At 36.2% G+C, this 20,095-nt stretch overlaps 1 long non-coding RNA gene across 1 annotated transcript; it reads left to right on the top strand.

Moving 5' to 3' along the window:
- The first annotated feature begins 1,354 nt into the window (after positions 1-1,354).
- On the top strand, positions 1,355-18,812 carry LOC121016199 (uncharacterized). The gene is made up of 4 exons (XR_005784157.1): positions 1,355-1,465; positions 9,619-9,748; positions 17,104-17,219; positions 18,636-18,812. It is a non-coding gene; the product is annotated as an uncharacterized LOC121016199 (long non-coding RNA).
- The last annotated feature ends 1,283 nt before the right edge of the window (positions 18,813-20,095 follow it).

The raw sequence follows: 20,095 nt of genomic DNA, 5'->3' as shown, positions 1-20,095 counted from the left end.
AGAACACCACCAATGACACAGCACAGGGGTGGTATAGACTTGACTTCACTCTACTCCAGCACCATCGTCAGTCCCCCAAAAAACTCAGCATCTTTATATCATCATCTAGATTCAAAATCTCAGGCTGGAACATCCAATCAATGGCACTTCAGATATGTGTCCACACCTTCACTCACTGAGAATGGAGAGACACTGGACCTACAGTGTCTTTACTGGGAAGTATGATTGTGCCTGACAAGACTCACACAAAAGAATAAGTAATTCAGCCCACTGAAGACAGAACTTCTCGTGTTGGGCAAGCAGAAAACATGGCAATGCCCATTATGCATGCTACAAGAATTGCACTCTAAAAATCACATAATTATATTGCTATGTAGTAAGCATATTGAATTGTTTTTAATTTGGAAAATGGGACAAAGGGAAATGGATTGAATGTTCCTTTTAGAAACTTCATTATCACATAGGGTATACATTGGTCAATATGTTTCTGTCCTGTGAGGCCTAGAAAGAGAAAGCACTTCCCTCCATCTTTTTTTAACTCTCTCTTCAAAAAGCCTTGATATATTTATTAATGAACGCCATTTTAACACTAAAAATAATGCAATATAAAGCTACTGTTATGGAGAAGTTACTTTTTTAGAGTTTATTTATTTTGAGAGAAAGAGAGCACAAGCAGGGTAGGGGCAGGGGCGGGGGGAAGAGAGACAGAATCCCAAGCAGGCTCTGCACTGATAGTGAACTCACGAACCATGAGATCAGGATTTGAGCCAAAACCAAAAGTTGCATGCTTAACTGACTGAGCCACCCAGGCACCCCCAGAGAAGTTACTTTTATGCTAAGCACTGTTCTAAGTGTTTTATGTATACTAGCTCATTTACCTGTATTGATTCATTTTATTTAGTGGGGTTTCTAAAGGTTTCTGAAATCATTTTTGAGAAAATAAGCTCAGGTAAGGTTACTAAAAACCATATGTCTCCTCAAATGCTGGAATATCCTGGAACTACCCAAATATCCCATGCTACAATTGGTTCTTAAAAAATTACATCATTTTCTGGAGAACTGAAGAGGAAGTGATTCTTATTTCATAATGCATGTTTGTTGCCCTAATTCAGATATGACTGTAATACCACCAAGATAGCATAATAAAAATCTAATTTTTCTAGACAAAGTATCCTTAGTAAAATTACAAACTGGTAATTTTTTATGTTTATTTATTTATTTTGAGAGAGAGAGAGAGAGAGAGAATGTGAGCATGAGTGACGGAGGGGCAGAGAGAGAGAAGGAGAGAGAGAATTCCAAGCATGTTCTGTGCTGTCAGTGCAGGGACCATGAGATCATGACCTGAGCTGAGATCAAGAGCGGGACACAACCAACTGAGCCATTCAAGTGCCCCTACAAATGCTAATTTTTATAATTATCATTACTGAATTTATGCTGAAAAATATCCAGGTTGGAAATGTTTGAGGTAAGGTATTTCAATAGACTAAAATTATAGAGAATTTTTTTAAAAATCACCATCATTATGTCAAACATATTCTACCATGGAGATAATCCAAATCACATATAGTCACATAGCATGGGTCACTGGTTGCCTACAATATCCATGATCTCCTTCTCATTCACCAAGAGGACTCCAGGAATCTACCCAGCTAGAAGAAAACATTTCCCAGCCTCACGATGAATTAAAGGTAGCAATCATGGGGTGGTGCTCTAGGAAAATTCTTTATGAAGAGCTGTATTTGGCCTTCCCCTAGCCCTTTTTCGTCCTTTTGGTCCTGCCCCCCTCATCTTCCAAAGCCTAGCCGAGAATACAGGTGCAATTACTAGACCTCTAATAGTCAATTTGGGGCTCTAAGGTGATACTGAGGATTGAAGCCATGAGGTAGGATGGCAGAGCAGAAAAGACAGATATGGAATCCCTGAAGACAGAATAGAAACACTGTGTCCACCCTAGACTGCAACCTCTGCCCTTCTTTTTTACAAATTCAATCTTGCCCGAGTCAAGGTAATTTGAATTTTTTGTTATGACGCGGAACACAATCCTCCTTCTTTGAGTTTGATATTTTAGATGGATCTATCATGTGGAACACATATGAAAAGTTCTAGCAATGGTGCCTTTATATTTGTCTAGCAGCTTACCATTGAAAATGTTTTCCACATACATCATCTCTTTTTTTTCCCCTAAAGGAATTACAGATAAATGAGGTTAAATCATTTTAAACTGATGAAACACACAGTGAAAGCACTATATACACTAGAACTAAGATGATCTGACATCTTTCCTTATCTTTCTATTACTTTCTTTCCTTTAATTATAGCTGCACTTATACGGGTTAATTTACTTTTATTTTTATTCTTATATGTAGAAAAAGGACATTTTAACCTAGATGTTTAGTTTCTTATTATTGTTGGAAATTAGCTCATAAAAGGTTTTCTGAACTCCATAAGTTTCAATTCCAATTCAACGTCTCTAATTTAATGTAAAATATTCACTTTTTTTTTCTCTTTAGATTCCCTTCACCCATTTCTCCACCCTCATCCCCCACCTCTGTTCTCCTACTCCAATCTGTTCTCTGTGTCTAAGAGCTTAGTGGGTCTTTTGTTCTGTTTGGTTTTGGTTTTTGGTTTGTTTGGGGGTTTTTTGGTTCCACATATAAGATAAATCATACAGTGCTTTTCTTTCTCTTTCTATTTCTTTTAGCATAATGCCATGTTGGCACAAATAGCAAGATTTCACTTATTTTCATGGCTGAATAATATTCCATTGAATATATATATATATTCATATACATATATATGTGTGTGTATATATATATATATACACTTGTGTATATATATACATATACACCTGTGTATATATATACACATATATATGTGTATATACACATATATATACACATAGGTATATATATATGTATATATATATATATATATATATACACACACACATATATATATCACAATCTTTTATCCATTCATTAATTGATATTTAAGTTGTTTCCATATCTTAGCTATTAAAACTCTAATAACCTGAGAAGTGGTAATATCAGGTGAAATTATCCTCATTTTATAGATGGTAAAACAATTTCATATGTTAAGTGACTTGCTCAGGACTATAGAGGTTAAGTAGAGTATCTTTAATGTGAACTCGGGTCTTTAAACTCCTATTCCATCTCTTTCTACTATGTACTACTTTATCTAAGAAAGTTTTGTTTTTCCAGATAATACACCATTTCTGAAAATATTCAGCCAGGTATTCAACCTAGAACAGGTAAATTCATTTGCTTATTCTTCATATTAACAACTTCAATTCAGTGAGAAAGCATTCCATTCACAACTCAACAGCTATAGGCCAAGAGAAACACAACAGTCTGAAAGTGATTTACTGGTGATTCTGGAAGACCCCAGGAACATTATTTTAGAAAAATCTCAGCTATCTGACTCAAAGACCCAGAATAAGTGAGCCAAAGATATACAATGTGGGTGGCAGGAATTATTAAATGAAGAGGAAAGTCTCATAGGTCTATGACTTGAGGATGTACAGTCAAATAATGATTTTTAAATTAGCTGAATATTAAATAATGGTGGGCTTTCAGTATAAACGTTTTATATAACTAATCGCATAACCTAAGTCTACTATTTTCTTCACATTAAAAAAAAAAAAAACCTCTAACAAACACTCTGAAGCATAAACTGTAAGTTTTACAAGTGTCAGTTGATCATGTTTTCATCTATCCATTAGTAGTAGGCAAATGTCACCACTATCTGTATTACATGAAAAAGGCAAAGAATGTGCCCCAGATTCCGGATTCCAACTAAAAAGACAAAAAATAGAACCAGTGACTGAATTAGCTCACCACTTTTTTTCTGCACAAGTAAAAATAGTTTTAGAAATGAGGAATCATACAAAACAGAGGGAAGTATACCCACCAAAAAATCTAATATAGTAGACCAATAAGAAGTTGGACTTTGGGACACCTGGGTGGCTCAGTCGGTTAAGTGTCTGACAATGGCTCAGGTCATGATCACAGTTGGTGAGTTCAAGCTCCACATCAGGCTCTGTTAGCACAGAGCCTGCTTCAGATCCTCTGTCTCCCCCTCTTTCTGTCCCTCCCCCACCCTCTCTCTCTTTCTCTCTCTCTATCAAAAATAAATAAACATTAAAAAAAAGTAGTTGGACTTTGATGTAAGGAAGACCTAAGATAGAGTCTTGACTTTGCTACCAGTTGGCTCTTTGGCCTTAAACAAATTATGCACACACTCTGTCCTCACCTATCAAATGAGAAAGATAAGAGTGCCTCAAAAATCTGTTGTGAGGAGTCAAGGAGATCACATCGTTGCAGGGTGCCTGGGAAGTAGAATAAGTACTCAAAAATGGATCATCATTAATATTTTTTAGATAGATAATAATTAGAATTTTCTTTTCTGATATCCCAAAGTCTTCTCATATGTCTCTTAGGTCAAAAAGGGCATGGTTTACTTAAAAAATATCTCCAAATAGCATTGCCATTATCAACTTATTTGTGTATGTATGTGTATGAGTGCATGCACAAGTGTGCCCAAAACATCATGATCGAAAGCAATGAGAGATTTCATTCTTCCTTCTTTCTTTTCTTTTCTTTTCTTTTCTTTTCTTTTCTTTTCTTTTTCTTCCTTTTTTGGGGGGAGGGGGAGGTCGGGGGACTGTATCACTTTAGACCAAATGATAGGCCAAAATAGACTATTTTTTTCTTCAGTGTACATATGTACAGAATGTACACAGTATTTGAGGCAAGATGAGGTAATACTAAGATGGGGTTTCTTTCCTGAAACTTATCCTGTTGAACAATCACCTCTTGAAGTACAGAAAGGGTGACTTAGTACAATAAGCTATCTTAAAGAATTCCAAAATTCTTCAAGTTCTGAATACTAAGGAGAAATCCTTCATTTAATATTTATCTTGATTTCAACAAGGCTAGAAAACATCAAATTTGGGTAAGACAAATACAATAAGTACTCTCCCATTCTTTGGTCCACCTCACCAGACAAATATTGAAAGTGGGTATGGACTGACGACAGAGAGTACATGAAGGTGAATAATGGCACATAAAATGCCTTTTGATTTTCACCAAGGTTGTGATGTTGCTTCTGGGAGTCCTCAATTATCTGATGGATACAATATATATCCTGTCAAACTGCAATCTCCTAGTGCACAAACTACTTCCTGGATCTCATCTGAATTTACCACCGGAAATCCCCACTCCTTAATACCTCGCTAAATGGTTCCTTTGCAATAAAGATGGATGCAGCTGCGTCCCAGAAGCACCTTTGCACAGAATGACTCTATTTTGCCTGTTAACATGTGAACCACGGGCTCTAAAGCACTAGTATTTAAATGAGAACTAAATCAAAAATTAAAAACTCATTAATTTACAATACTCTCTTGCTGAGTATCAGGCAGTTTAGACAAAACAGAAGTCTACCTATGAGGAAAAAGTTGACTAGAAAAATTAATATTGCAAACAGGAATCCAGGAAAAATACATATTTAAGAAAATAATTGCTATCCACGCCTTCAGAAGGATAGGCTAATTACAAATATCTTTATATGTATATATGATCATTTTAAGAATTTTTAAATGATATGAATAGCCTAGGTTGATGTTAACACATATTCTCAAAAATACTAAAACTGCATGTCTTTTAAATATTATATAATGAAGACTGTCTTTTCCCCAAGCTAATCTGAATTGAGTTTTTATGGTTTTTAAAAAGAAAAAGGTAAAAAAATATGTTTTATGATAACTGATCAAATATTAGATTTTATATACCTGAAATATTTTTTGTATTCTATGAAAAATATGCATATAAATACATATATACACACACAACACACATATGCATATACATATTTAAGTATACATATACAGGTGCAGAGGCACACATATACGCATACATATGCTGCTTATTTCATTCATTGGATGAATTGAAAAATATACTACTGTAACAGAATCATTTGAGGAACTGAATGCAAATATCGAATAATATTTTACTGGCAAAATCAAGCAGACAAAAGCTTCATCTAGAATAAATATATAATGTGGCCAACAAAACTGTAGAAAAATGTTGGCAGGCATCTGTAAAATATGTGCAGATAAGGTAAGTCCACCCATCCTTTCAGAGAAATACAGAGAGACGGACCAAATGCACAATATGAAAACAAAGTCCTGGAATCCAGAACTCCATTTGAGGAGGAGGAAAGGTTCACAAATCCCAGAGACCCTTTTACATAAATTTTGATGTTTTCCTTTTGTGTACAGTATTGATGAGTGTGTCGTATGCTCATTGAGAAACCAGCCCTCGGTAATTGTCAGGGATCTTCATTCTTAGTGCAGACTCCACTGGAAATTAATTGCTTCGGTGCAATCTGAACCACATCATAAATGTCATGTAGAAGTTGCAGGGAGTGAGGAGGCAGTGACAGCTCAATCCTCACTGTTTCATTTAAAGGTGGGTAAAACACACTGCGACAGAAGTGCTCTTCATCAATAATTTAGTCCGCAGTGTAAAGCCAAGCCGTGCCAAAGATGCCAGGGGAGCCGCTGCCTCCCTGGTTTTAATGACACCAGCAGGGAGGGGTTGAGGGGCCAGCTCAAATCAACATTCACTGCACATCTGGGCATGTCGGCAGATGAAGATATCAAGGACTGAGCTGACAGGACAAAGGGTTGAAAAAAGAAGTGTAACCTAGAAAACCTTTACTTTGAATTCTTTGTATAAATTCAAGGGAGATGACAGTTCCTAAGGTCATCTTATATAATAAAACTTCAGTGATCTACATAGAAAATTTTAACCCTTTCCATCATGTAATCAAAGAAAATGAAAGTTTAGTTTCTAACGTTCATTTTACAACTCTAAAATATTCCTATTTGTTCCCCCCAAAAGACTTCTGCAATGAACGAAATGTTAACAGGGATTTTCTGATGGCATCTCATGAACCCCAATTATAGCTCCTCAAAAGCCCCACTATGGTTGCGGGGGGGAGGTCAGTCCAACTCTTAACCTAGGAGAGTTTAATATCTTGGCTATTTCACAATGTTTGCCAGAAACTCAAAATTTAGTTAGGAAGCTCCCATTGTAATGTAAAAGAAATAATGTAAAATGGCACAATCACCCATTCCGTATTGTACCTACTTTAAAAACAGATAAAGGAGGGAGGAATGTATGTTTCACTACCCAAAGAGTGCTGTTTCTGGGATTCTAATGCAAAAGTTTGGATGGGGCTTCAAAAATGGGAATTATTTGAATTATATGAGTAGCAATCTTGTCCTAATCCTTTGAGGACACCATGCATCCCCAGACTGTGGTCTTCTTAGAACTCCAGAGGCCAAATTCAATTATCTCATCCTATGTTTTGTATATTTGGAGGACATCACAGCCTCACTAGGCTGATTGGATTATCACACTAAGATTCAGTCTTCACTGAGGGAAATTTACTGAGTTTCCATTTTCACCCTAATGGTTTTCACCACTAAAACGGAAGTTAGTAACAGGGTTAATGCTAATCAAAATTAAGAGTTTAAATTATTTCACTATAGAAATAAAGAATAAAAGACAATCAGTATGTGTAATTTATAAAGAAAAAAACATGAGGCAAACACAAAATGAATTTCAAATTTAATACTCTGATAACATTTGGCCCCTTTTAGGTGATTAGTATTTAGGTGATTATTATCCAAAATATAGAATGTGTGAGAAAGCCACACTAGTTTCAAAGTGTGAGTTCATGGGGAGGCATATGATAAGAACCTAATAAATCCAAATTTCAAAAATTTCTAAGCATGATCAGTCCATCTCAAAGCCATTGTAGGATAAAAAAAAATGTGTAATACAATTTAAAACACGTTTTGAAAATGCCTTTTATGAATTGGTGCTGATATTCATGACACATCATATTTAAACCATTACTGCAGATCTTGTCACAGTTTGTCTTGCTTTTCTAAATGTCTGGTATGTAGAGTAGGTTATGGTTCTTGCCATTAATCTGCTAATTTCCTCAATAAACTCAAAAAGAAGAATGCCAACAATCCAAAACAGGGACAGGTAGGCAATCCTATAGGATGTAGATTTGACAGAATGACACACCCAACCCAACCCAACCCAATGTCCAAGACAGGTTTTTCTAGTGGAGGGAAATTCCATGTGACCTGTGAAGAGTCTCACCAGAAAGAAAAGTGTCTGCGATACCAAATCCACACCTAATATACACAAGAAAGAATCTGTAAAATAGCTTGGTCTGTAATTGTCGAAGTAGAAACTTTGTGTGAGCACATGCCAAATTTCCCATTTCATGGCTGATAAAATACACACAATTAATCAATAAAAGTCACACTTACCAGCCAAAAGCTTTGTCCCACCACTTCGGCTTTTCTCAATGTACTACTATAGCTAAGAAAGAATTGCTTAATTCCATTAAACACACACACACACACACACACACACACACACACACACACACACTCTCATTTATCAAGAAAATACATGAGGGATAAGACTATTGTATTAGAAAGAACTGAGATGGGGGCACCTGCCAGGCTCGGTCCATAGACCGTGGGACTCTTTATCTCAGGGTTGTGAGTTTGAGCCCCACGTTGGGTGCTGAGATAATTTTTTTAAAAGACAGAAAGTATTAAGTTGAACCATATGAAATTGCTGATGCTCGGCTCTTTTCTACCTACAAAAATGTACCTTCATATGCCTCACCCTAATAATTCTCCACTTTTTAGCAGCTGATCTAAATAAGAACTCTGATGATAATGTAAATATTTGTTAAAATCATCTGTTCAATAATGCTTTAACAAATTTTAAAGCCCTAATATGTACCAAGCACTTTCTTTGGTCTTAGATTTAAAAAAAAAAAAAAAAAAAAACAAAAAAAAACACTAGTAATAAAAATCCTTGCTTCTTCAGGAGAAATTGAGAGAAATTAGGAAATATGTGAGTTTAATGCTAAGACAATGGAAGTTCTGTTAAATAACAACTAAAAATGAGCAAACTGCACCTTTGAAATTATCTCAGTTTACAGAAAATAAAATTTGGGTGACAATAATTTTTCTATTTTTCTATTTTTAGTGTCCATAAAAGCAATATCATGAAGCCAACACATAGAAAACTACCACAACTTGCTGGTGGCAAGAAAGACCTGGGGAAAAGATATTTCATGTAGGCGATAGGAATGGAAAATAGAATGGCAGGTGTCACAAATATCAAATTAGTGTCCACTTTATGAACAGAAGCTGCTCAACTCTCTCTCCATATTCACATGTATGAGTCCCTTGAACTCCAGATGGAAATGGATGTTATAATTATCACCGGACTGTTGTAATCTTAAATGGGAATGGAAGATAATCATGCTGGAGTGTCAGATCCGAAGGATGGCTGCTTTTAAAAAGCCCATTAAACAATATTATCCAATTTAAATGGTAGCATTATCAGAAGGGCTTTGATAATGTAGCTACCAATTGTGCTCTCTTGATTTGTAACTTTCTTTGAGGGCGTGGGGGAACATGGGCTGTTTAAAGCACCTTTTAACAAAGCTCCTAATTTCTTTCTGACTTTGAATATTCTCTTTTCACCGCAGAGCTGAAGGAAACCTGTAGCTCTGATTAGAATGAACTTAGATTATACAGAAGGCCTGCCCTACAATTATACATGTGCCGACATTAAAACTCAGAGAAGCAGCAGCCCATGGTACAAGGACTAAGTGGTAGGTAAGAGAACATCCATTCGAAACTACAGAAAAAAGCAGAAAGAGTAGGGCCTTTTTGAGAGTCAGATAAAATATCTCAGAGGAGCAGATTTCTAATAGATATTCACCAGAGAAAAGTCACAACCATTCTGACATACTTAGTTATTTTAAGAAACCTTGGAATCTGTGTATGTCCATATATATTATACAAATGTTTACCCAAAATATGTGACTACACATTACTGACAGTAGCAGGTATTTTTAAATTAAATCTTGTCATTAGAGCATGACGAACCATATCAGTACCTCTTCTCAAACACCAGTAAAGGCACTTGTTTTTTGTTTTGGGGGTTTTTGTTTTTGTTTTTGTTTCTTTGCCTCTACTTGCTAGTGTTGGTGGGATATGTGAGTGGTAGGACCCTAGGAAGAGGAACTCTTAGTTTAATAGGAGTAACTAATAGAAATCACTAATTTAAGTTAATAATTTTATGATTTAATATGGGTGTCTCAAAGGGACAAATAAGGATTTTTAAAAGGAGTCTTTTCCAATATGTAGATTTTTTTAAGCCAGTTATTGGAACACTCTAATAACCATCTAGGCAATAATGGATGAAGCAAACAACCCCATTCTAAGAAGTCAATTCTTTCTTCATTTAAACCCAACCTCCCTGTAGAATCACAAGACTCAAAATTAAATTTTTTAAATGATTATTTGTCTTTGAGAGAGACATAGAGTGTAAGCAGGGGAGGGTCAGAGAGAGAGGGAGACACAGAATCTGAAGCAGACTCCAGGCTCTGAGCTGTCAGAACAGAACCCAATGCAGGGCTCTGACTCCCTGATCACAAGATCATGACCTGAGCCGAAGTCCGACGCTTAACCGACTGAGCCACTCAGGCGGCCCACAAGACTCAAAGTGGAGAAAAGACTTGCCCGCCAGACTTGTTAGTGATGAGAGGTAATGCTGTCTGGTCCTACTAACTGGCATCTATTCCACACACCAGTAGATTTAATTTGCCATAAAGTTAAACATCTCCTACAAGATGGAACCATTTGCCTGGACATTCATTCCTTGCCATCTTCCCCATAGTGTGAAATGGCAATAAATATTCAAGACCATAAGGAGGTGGGGACAGATTGGGAAAAGGGCTCCTTCTTAGGGAGGAAATGAAAAGATATAATTAAAACAGGGTAAATATCTGAAGTCTCAGCTACCTTGACCAGTCTGTGAGATCTGGGAGAAAATATGCTTTCAAGATCTTGCAAAAAGGTCAGAGGAGGGTATTTTGAGGGTAAGGGGGTGGAGGGTCCTTGAGAGGAGCCAGGGAAGAAACATTCTAAATAGGCTTTTTTTTTAAATTCACTTGGGTTTGCACAATATGTTTCTTGAAAGAGTTTGAAGCCCAATATATAAAAAGCTGACTATTTATATATTTGATTCCTTAAAAGCAATTAGGAATACAAAGCAGATGGTCCAGCATTGTAGATTTCCCTTTTCATATTGCTTAAACACTAGAGATCAATAAGTCTAATATAAACAGATGATTTCCATAGCAGGGTTTATAATTAGCTGGCACTGAATGTGTCCAAACTCTAAAATAATTAGCAGAAGCATGTGGCACACCATTAAAACCTTGTGGCTTGTCTGCATTTACATTTATAATTATTAAAGTTAATTATGATGCTTGTGGTGTGGTTCCAAGCTCCTTTACAACTTAGATTAAATATTTTTTTTAATCCCATAACTTCCCTTCTAACCTTCCTCGAGCCTCTAGAAAACAGTGAAATCAGACCAAATTAGGAATGTATACCTGCCATTTTTTTGCTCCAAAGAATAAATTCTGACTTTATCATAAAAGATACGGTCTTCTTAAAGACTTGGCAGCTTTCTCAACTGATACCAATATTTCGATCTTGAATTTTAATTTGTTCATAATCATGGGGATAGGCAGAATAACAATGCTTACAAGTTGATAGAGTGAAAGCTGTCATTTTGAGAGCTAAATGAGGGGCAAGTCGGTGCCAATATAGTCTCCTCAATTTATTATATAGTAATAGAGAATTTAAAATAACATACTTACATGATGTTCTTGATTCAAGGTCTAAAGTTACTCTCAAAAAAAACCACAATAATGTTACCCTCAATTATTTTAGAGTACAGGAAACATTTCACAGAGTGGGAGCAAGCAGCCCATTTTTATTTTTAAAGCTCCTATCTCCTAAAAACAGCATTTAATAAAGGCTTCTCCTGTATTTGGAGCTCTGGGTACAACAAAAACTATGACACAGACACTGCTTTCTCAGCCAGAACTCATTCTCACCACCAGTCATGATGACCACAAGAGTAGATTTCTTTAAAATTTGCACCAACAAATATGATGACATTTCTGTGGGTCTTATACTCAGGTGTCACTTACTGTCACTGCAACAACTGGCCACAGTTCTTAATATAAATCTCATTAAATCTGAAGATTTCCAACCTCCAGCCAAGAATACCTTGCAAGCATTTTTACTCTGTACTATATGCAATACACCAGGTCAAACTTAAAGACATAGTCCCTAACATATTTCCAAGACAGTAAATCAGAAAACAAATATTAAATACCTTATATCCCACATTGGCTCACAGATACTTCTGCCATTATATTCAAGTTATCTATACTCAATAAATATAAAATGTGCACTTTCTTTATAAAAGAACCCATTGACTTACACAGTTTAAAGTGATTTGTCTAGTGTTTTTCATTTGCTAGAATTTAACATAAATTGCATACTCAGTTAGTATCCTACCAAAAAAAAAAAAAAAACCCAGAAAAACAAACAAAAAACTCTATCCTCTGCTATTTCACTCTTCAGGTAATTTCTATTAGATTTTTACATGAATTTAAATATAGTATTTTTGTCCACTTACAAATTGTAAAACACATCTCTATAAAGTATCTAACTACCTGCCTCACTTCTTCCTCACAAGAGAGGGAAATTTTTTAATAGAAATGGTCACGTTTTTCATCATGAAGAAAAATCCTTTGTTTCATCACTTCTCATGATGCATCATTTAGAAGTAAAAAAAATTAAAATGTACTTTATTCAAAGTATTTTAATATTAGAATGAATGAAAATCATGTTAATTTCACTACTAGTGAAGTATGTAGATAAAAAGACTATAATTTTAATGTAGCATATAAAAAGGTAAGGATGTAATATTAGCAGAGTGATTTTAAAATTACATATTATTTTAATAAAAGTGTTAAATAACTATGTCCAATGAAATTTTATGGTCATTACTGGCTAAGAGAGGAACAGAAGATGAAAAAAAGAATAGAATGAGATGGATCAAAGTGAGGAAAATCTCAAGACTGGAAGGAAAAAGAAAAGACACAGGAAAAGGAGTACATAGAAGAAGTCAAGAAGAAAATTAAGACTGTGGAATCTATATAATGGAAATAAATATCTGTCTACTGGAAAAGGTCATGAATATTCTCCCAGCCCAGTCTCATATCTCCAAGATCTACCCCCAGTTCTCCAAGATCCAATGTGAAACAATTTTCCCCCAGAGAAAACTTAATTCATACAATGCCCCTGGTTTTACTACAGTAGAAGAAATGTATTTAAGTACTACTGTCTTAATTATCATGTGCTATGTTATAGTCATATGTGTGTGTTTATATGTGTATATTTGACATATATATGATCTATGCTTCTTGAAATTTTTTCTGAGGATACTTGCATCAAGCTGGTAGTCTTACACTATTTTTCCTGAAAAAGTTAATTCACATCACTATCTTTCTTTACTGAGATAACCCAGAGACGTTAACAAAAGCAAAGTTTTTAAAGTTTCGTCTTATTAAGAGAAGGAAAACTATTTACATGAAATCTTGTGATAATAACACCTCATTAATTTGCATTCTCTATAATAATCCAATGCCATCATTCATACAATTTAATTGCAAAAACATGAATTATGCCAGTCTTGATCTTATACTTTCTGGCTGCCTAATGTGTTTAGAGAAGTTTGTTAGATGTTGGAGTCACAAAGATTAACCTCAAATGACTCAAAGTCCAATTGCTGACATGAAGATGTCATGAGCAACAATCCAAGAGAAGGCCTACCTTGTGAAAAATGCATGGTACAAACCACACTTAATAGATATTCAGGAAAGAAAATCAGCCACCCAGGTAGCCTTCACTAAAATAATAAAACTTAAAGTACATTTTTTGGAAGGATAAGATTTCAAAAAGCTCTAAGATATTAGGATAGGATATTCCAAGCCAAACAAAGAGGAGGTGTGTGTGGGGGGGGGGGGGGGGTGTTATGGCACAGAATTTATTCAGTGAAGAAAGAAATAGGCCAATTTGGAGAAATAAGTCGATGTCACCTTGTATGAGGTTGCTAAGGAGTTCGTATTCCCACGTCAGATGATAGAAAACTTTGCGATTTTTGTGTGTATATACAGGGCTTGCTTGGATTCTTTTTCCTCACTATGTGCATTATCTTAAAAAATCAGCACAAATTCCTATGCCATTTTGCCCACGTCAATATATTCTTGGCCTATAGAGAATAAAACTGAGGTCCTATCCCCCTGGCAGCTCAAGTATTTCCATTTATCAAATCTCCAATAAAAAAAAAAACAAAAATACCTAGTCCTTTCTCAAAAAACCCACATTCTTCTCCAGACTAGTTAAGTCTACTTCATGTCCATCACAGATTTTCTGGCCCACCCTTAGGTTTCCTCTGGCTCAGGCCAGACCAAGAGATGTCTGGAATGTGACAAGGTAGTATGAGCCTGCCAGCTCTATTCTGTTAGCAAATTTATTTTCTTCTCTTAGACGGATGATAAAAATGTCACGGTGTGATGCTTTAGCAGGCCCAGGAGCTCCCACCTACAGCTGTGGGGCTCAAATGGGACCTGAAGCCAAGAATGCCATAAGGAACACAGACAGTGCCTCTACCATCATGCTTCTCCGGCATTGCTCATTCTCCTGCTAAATGATGCAATGGGACCCCCTCAGGGATTCTGAGTCTGATCATGTTTTTCTTGCTATTTTTTTACTTCCATCTTCCCTTCACTAAAGCAGCCCAAACTACTGAATTTTTCATGAAACAGATAATATCGTTGTACACAAGATAATGGCATTCAAATACATCCATCTGCTTGTTAGCTCTGACTACATTGATTGCAATTTTACTGAAAGAATATTTACAAAAAATGGTTTTTTTTCCTCCTTTTGTGGTATTAAAAATGCACATTTTCATAAGGGAACTATAGAGGGACCCGTATACATACATAAGCTAAGAGGGGAAAATGAACTGAGAAATTAAGCAGCAGTCCCTGGGGCTCATCCAAGAACAACAGTTTACTTTTTCTCAAAGATGAATTTGAAATCCAGATGAGTTTTATGACTCAATGATTTTGTTTTTCCATCAGCTAAAGAACGGATGGTGGAAAACTGATTTTCACTGCTATGATAGGCAGGGCCCGGGTGGTTCCTCCAAAGGTTGGAAAATAGAGTCCTGTCACTCACCGTAGCTGGATGGCAGTGGCCGGGTGGAGGAGGATGAGAGAACAATAATCTTCCTCTGGCTTCTTTCAATCTCCATGGAGGGACAGGAAAGATGAAGAGGAAATCAGAGTAGAAGAGAGAAAAAGAGGAGGCAAAGGAAGTGTGTCCTTCCAATCTGCCTTTGTGGCCTAGAATTTGGCCTCTGATCCTAAAATGGATAATCATCAATCTGATCCACAGAAGGAGAGTTCACTAAATTTTTTCACATCTCATCTCAAAGACAGTCTGTTTTATAAAATGTTATTCAATAATTCCTGGGGCGCCTGGGTGGCGCAGTCGGTTAAGCGTCCGACTTTAGCCAGGTCACGATCTCGCGGTCCGTGAGTTCGAGCCCCGCGTCGGGCTCTGGGCTGATGGCTCAGAGCCTGGAGCCTGTTTCCGATTCTGTGTCTCCCTCTCTCTCTGCCCCTCCCCCGTTCATGCTCTGTCTCTCTCTGTCCCAAAAATAAATAAAGGTTGAAAAAAAAAATTAAAAAAAATAAAAAATAAAAATAATTCCTAAACGCCCTCTACCTCTGTCTTCTTATTTATAAATGATGCACTTATGTATTTACTTTGCTATTTTAATTGCCATTCTCCATCTTTAGAAGTCAAATGGAAAATTAATTCTGTGTGTTGGTATATTATATCATAAGATGTTGTTTTTCCTGCACTTTTTCTTTGTCCTATTCAACCACAGTCATATCATATAAACTGGTTTGGATTCTTATTTGAATAATTGCTAAGACATTTTCTAACTGGCATGAGATTTTTAATTGAATGTTCAATTAATTCAATTACCCCTAGCTTCCCTAAATTCTAGACAATTATCCCTAGCATCCTTAAATTCTAGACAAAGATTTTTTTAATCCAGTATACAAATGAAACAGCAAGTTTATTTCAGTCCATACTGTCCTCAATCCTCTAAACCAAAAGGAATGACACCTTGCACTTAACCCAAACATTTTCCAACCAAAAAGCTCTTATCATTCTTTAATACTTACAAGATTTGTAGGTAGAAGCTTCCTTTAAACTTTCAAGAAATGTTTTAAACAGTCAGCAATTCTTCCATTAAGAAGTAATTTTAATGAAAAACCTTAAGAAGAACTGTTACAATAAACACAATGACACACATGCACAGGCATACATACTTGTCTTTTGAATGATATCCACATTGGACGAGGGTGGGTAGATATGGTAATAGACTTCATGAGTACATTTTATACAGTGTTATTTTCATGTACCATGGGATAAACCCAGATTTTTCGGAGCCTAGGCTGATTTCTTCTATGTGCCCCATATCATATCTAGAAACTTGCATGAACCTAACAAACAATTAAAAATGAGCGGGGCGCCTGGGTGGCTCGGTTGGTTGGGTGTCCAACTTTGGCTCAGGTCATGATCTATGGCTTGTGAGTTCGAGCCCCACATTGGGCTCTGTGCTGACAGCTCAGAGCCCGGAGCCTGCTTCAGATTCTGTGTCTCCCTCTCTGTCTCTGACCCTCCCCTGCTCATGCTCTGTCTCTCTCTGTCTCAAAAATAAATAAACATTTTTTAACAAATTTTTTTAATTAAGTAAAATGTACAGTCCTCCTTTATTATTTTGGGTCATTGTTGAATCAGAATCTGCTGTGATCATGAATTCCTTTCCTTTTTAAAACATATTTTATCATTTGTGAGACAGTGAAGTAAACAAATTATGCCAATGCTTGATGTTCTTGAAAATGATAAACAGTTTTGTGTGTTCTTCTGTATTTTCAAAACAAGTTGAAATTCTATTTAGAAATTACTCATTGGTCTGAGGTGCCTCTTCTTTTTTTTTTTTTTTTTTTTTTAAGCTTAATATAATAGAATATAATGGAAACCATATGGTGCATGGGCAGGCAGCCCCTTGCCGTGGATACTACGTTGTTCTCACCACATTAATGTACACACTGAAGACCAACCAAGGGAGGTAAGTCTTTCTGATATTGTTTCAAAGTTTCCCATTAAATAAGTTTGGCTCTTGATGTTGGATCTAGTTGAAATAACTACCACCTTTCCGTGCCAATGCTTTAGCCATGATATGTCTTTGCATGATAAGTTATACTTATTTCTAACAACTAACTAAACTGTCACAATCTCTAAATCAGAGAACAAAGACACTGCAATAGCAATAAAATGACATTACTTACTTTAAATATCAATGAGAAGTAAGGTAATAACAGCTGTATAAGCACACCTTATCCAAACATTCTTCCAAAGGTTAAATCCCTACAAACCAAATAACCAGGAAAGAAGGTAGGTTGGATGACTGTCCGTCTTGGTCTCATCATATGGGATGAGAGAAAAGGCCGCATCTTTTGCATTTTCTTTTTCTTTCTTTCTTTCTTTCTTTCTTTCTTTCTTTCTTTCTTTCTTTCTTTCTTTTGAGATCAGGGGAGGGGCAGAGGGAGAGGGAAAGATATCATCTTAAGCAAGCTCTATGCCTGACATGGAGCCCTGCATGGGTCATGACCATGAGATCATGACCTGAACTGAAATCAAGAGCTGGACACTTAACTGACTGAGCCTCCCAGGTGCCCCATTTTGTATTATCTTAATAAACTCTGAAGTCCATTGTAGAAAATCAATAAATATTAACAAAAAAAAATCTGGTGCTAAGACACTGGATTCCCCTTGTACACTATAGTACATAAAGCATTCTCCAGTATTTTCACTTACACCAGTATAATGAGAACTGTGTATTAGAGTCTGGATTAGGGATATAAATTTTAGATCTCCAATACGGACGTATCATCTCCCACAACTGTTCTTATAATTCTTTCCTACCTGGGCAGGATAACCAATTCACTGTATCCTCTAACTGCTCCTCTTAGGACAAATATCTAGGTCAGTCCACTTCCTGTCTCTATCCATGTAAATCTGTCTCAACTCAACAACTTTCCCTAATAAAGCATTCACTACTTTTATGTAAGTGCAAAACCACTAGATCCAGATCCTTTTAGAACATGTGGGACAATTGTTTATATGTCCTGAAAGTTCCATAATACAAAAAAAAAAAAAAAAGATAACAATTACTTAGTGTCCTCTTCTAACACACCTGTTAGGAATATGGAGAGGAAGAATATATAGTTCCTACTCTCAGGGAACTTAGAACTTAAAATAATAAACAAGAACAAGTAACTGTATAATATAAATTAAACAGACACTCCAATACAATATGCAACTATATACCAATGTTATAGAGTTCAGAGGAAGAAGTTATTTTGGGCAGGAATAGTTAGGGAAAGCTGTATTCTTTGAGTACAGCTAGGAACAATTCTAACTGATAGAAAGGTAAGAAAGAAAGAACCGGGGAACCATACAGACCAACTTCCTTTTGTTACAGATGACGACACCAAGAATCAGAGCAGTGATGTGACCTTCCAAGTTAACAACAGAGAGAAGTGATAGAAAGGCAATGAGAATTCAAATTATAACTACCAAGGTAGTATTTCTTTTCTCTACCAGATGAGACCACATTTTCTCCAATTCCATAAACCTACCTCATTCAAGAAGGGCAAACAATGGGCTCATAAAATCAATAAACTACAGGGGCGCCTGGGTGGCGCAGTCGGTTAAGCGTCCGACTTCAGCCAGGTCATGATCTCACGGTCCGTGAGTTTGAGCCCCGTGTCGGGCTCTGGGCTGATGGCTCAGAGCCTGGAGCCTGTTTCCGATTCTGTGTCTCCCTCTCTCTCTGCCCCTCCCCCGTTCATGCTCTGTCTCTCTCTGTCCCAAAAATTAATAAACGTTGAAAAAAATTTAAAAAAAAAATCAATAAACTACAGTCTTTGGTGGGAGGTGACAAACTTTTTCTGTGTGGGGCCAGGTAGTAATATTTTAGGCTTTGTGGACCATGTGGTCTCTGTAACAGTTACTCAGTTCCGCCTTGTAGTATGAAAGAAGCCATAGACAATATGTATGTAAACAAATAGCTGAGTTCCAATAAAACTTTATTTTCCAAAAAACAAAAAAGGAGGCAAACTGGATTTGGTCCACAAGCTATAGCTGTCCAGGTGTCTATAACTATATGAAGTTAAAAAAAAAAAAAGACATATATTCAAGTTAAATCAAATCCAGTCACAGTTATATGGTTAGAAAATATGCATTTGAACCCAGGTATGTCAGTTCAGGGGCTCTTAACTATTCTTTTTTTTTTTTTTTTCTTAGAAACTAGGGCACTGTGTACCTGTCCTCTCAAGATTTTTCTGTTCACAATAGCTTTCAGAATTAGAGATAAGTTAATTACCATTCTGCCACAAAATGGAGACAATTTTTGGGTCATAACCCAGATTATTCAGTGGGTAATACCTAGGTAAGTATTAAATTGGTAAATCAGGAATTAAGCTGAAAAAATCAAAATCTGCAGAAGAGTTAAATTCTGAACCTAATTTGTGTGCCTTATATAATACTGTAGTGTTTGCTTATCTTTCATAACTCTCCAATTCAGATTAATTTTAAGAATTATTTCGGCCCTACAGACTCTGGAAACTTTGGAAACACATCTCCTTGGCAGTCAGAAACCCACTCAGAAGCTTTCATTTCCTTAAGGGAATGTACTGTTCTGCCTTCAATCGTCAGAAAGGTTGCTAGAAGCATCATATATTAATGACACTTTGCTGAATTTCAGAAATAGATTTACATTATATAAAACCTAAGAGTGTTGGAAAGGAAAAGGAGCAATATAATACCCTCCTGCAGAGCTTAACTCCATAACTTCTATCTCCCAACCTCTCTGGTAAGTCAAGATTCTTCTCTACTTGGGCACTGCCAGTCCCAAAAAGAGGTGCTTAGGGAGCCGAACCA

The sequence above is a fragment of the Herpailurus yagouaroundi genome, unplaced genomic scaffold (genome assembly GCF_014898765.1).
Source record: "Herpailurus yagouaroundi ecotype Mexico unplaced genomic scaffold, PumYag 210, whole genome shotgun sequence".
Classification (NCBI taxonomy): Eukaryota; Metazoa; Chordata; class Mammalia; order Carnivora; family Felidae; genus Herpailurus; species Herpailurus yagouaroundi.
This window is presented reverse-complemented; position numbering and strand designations above follow the sequence as displayed.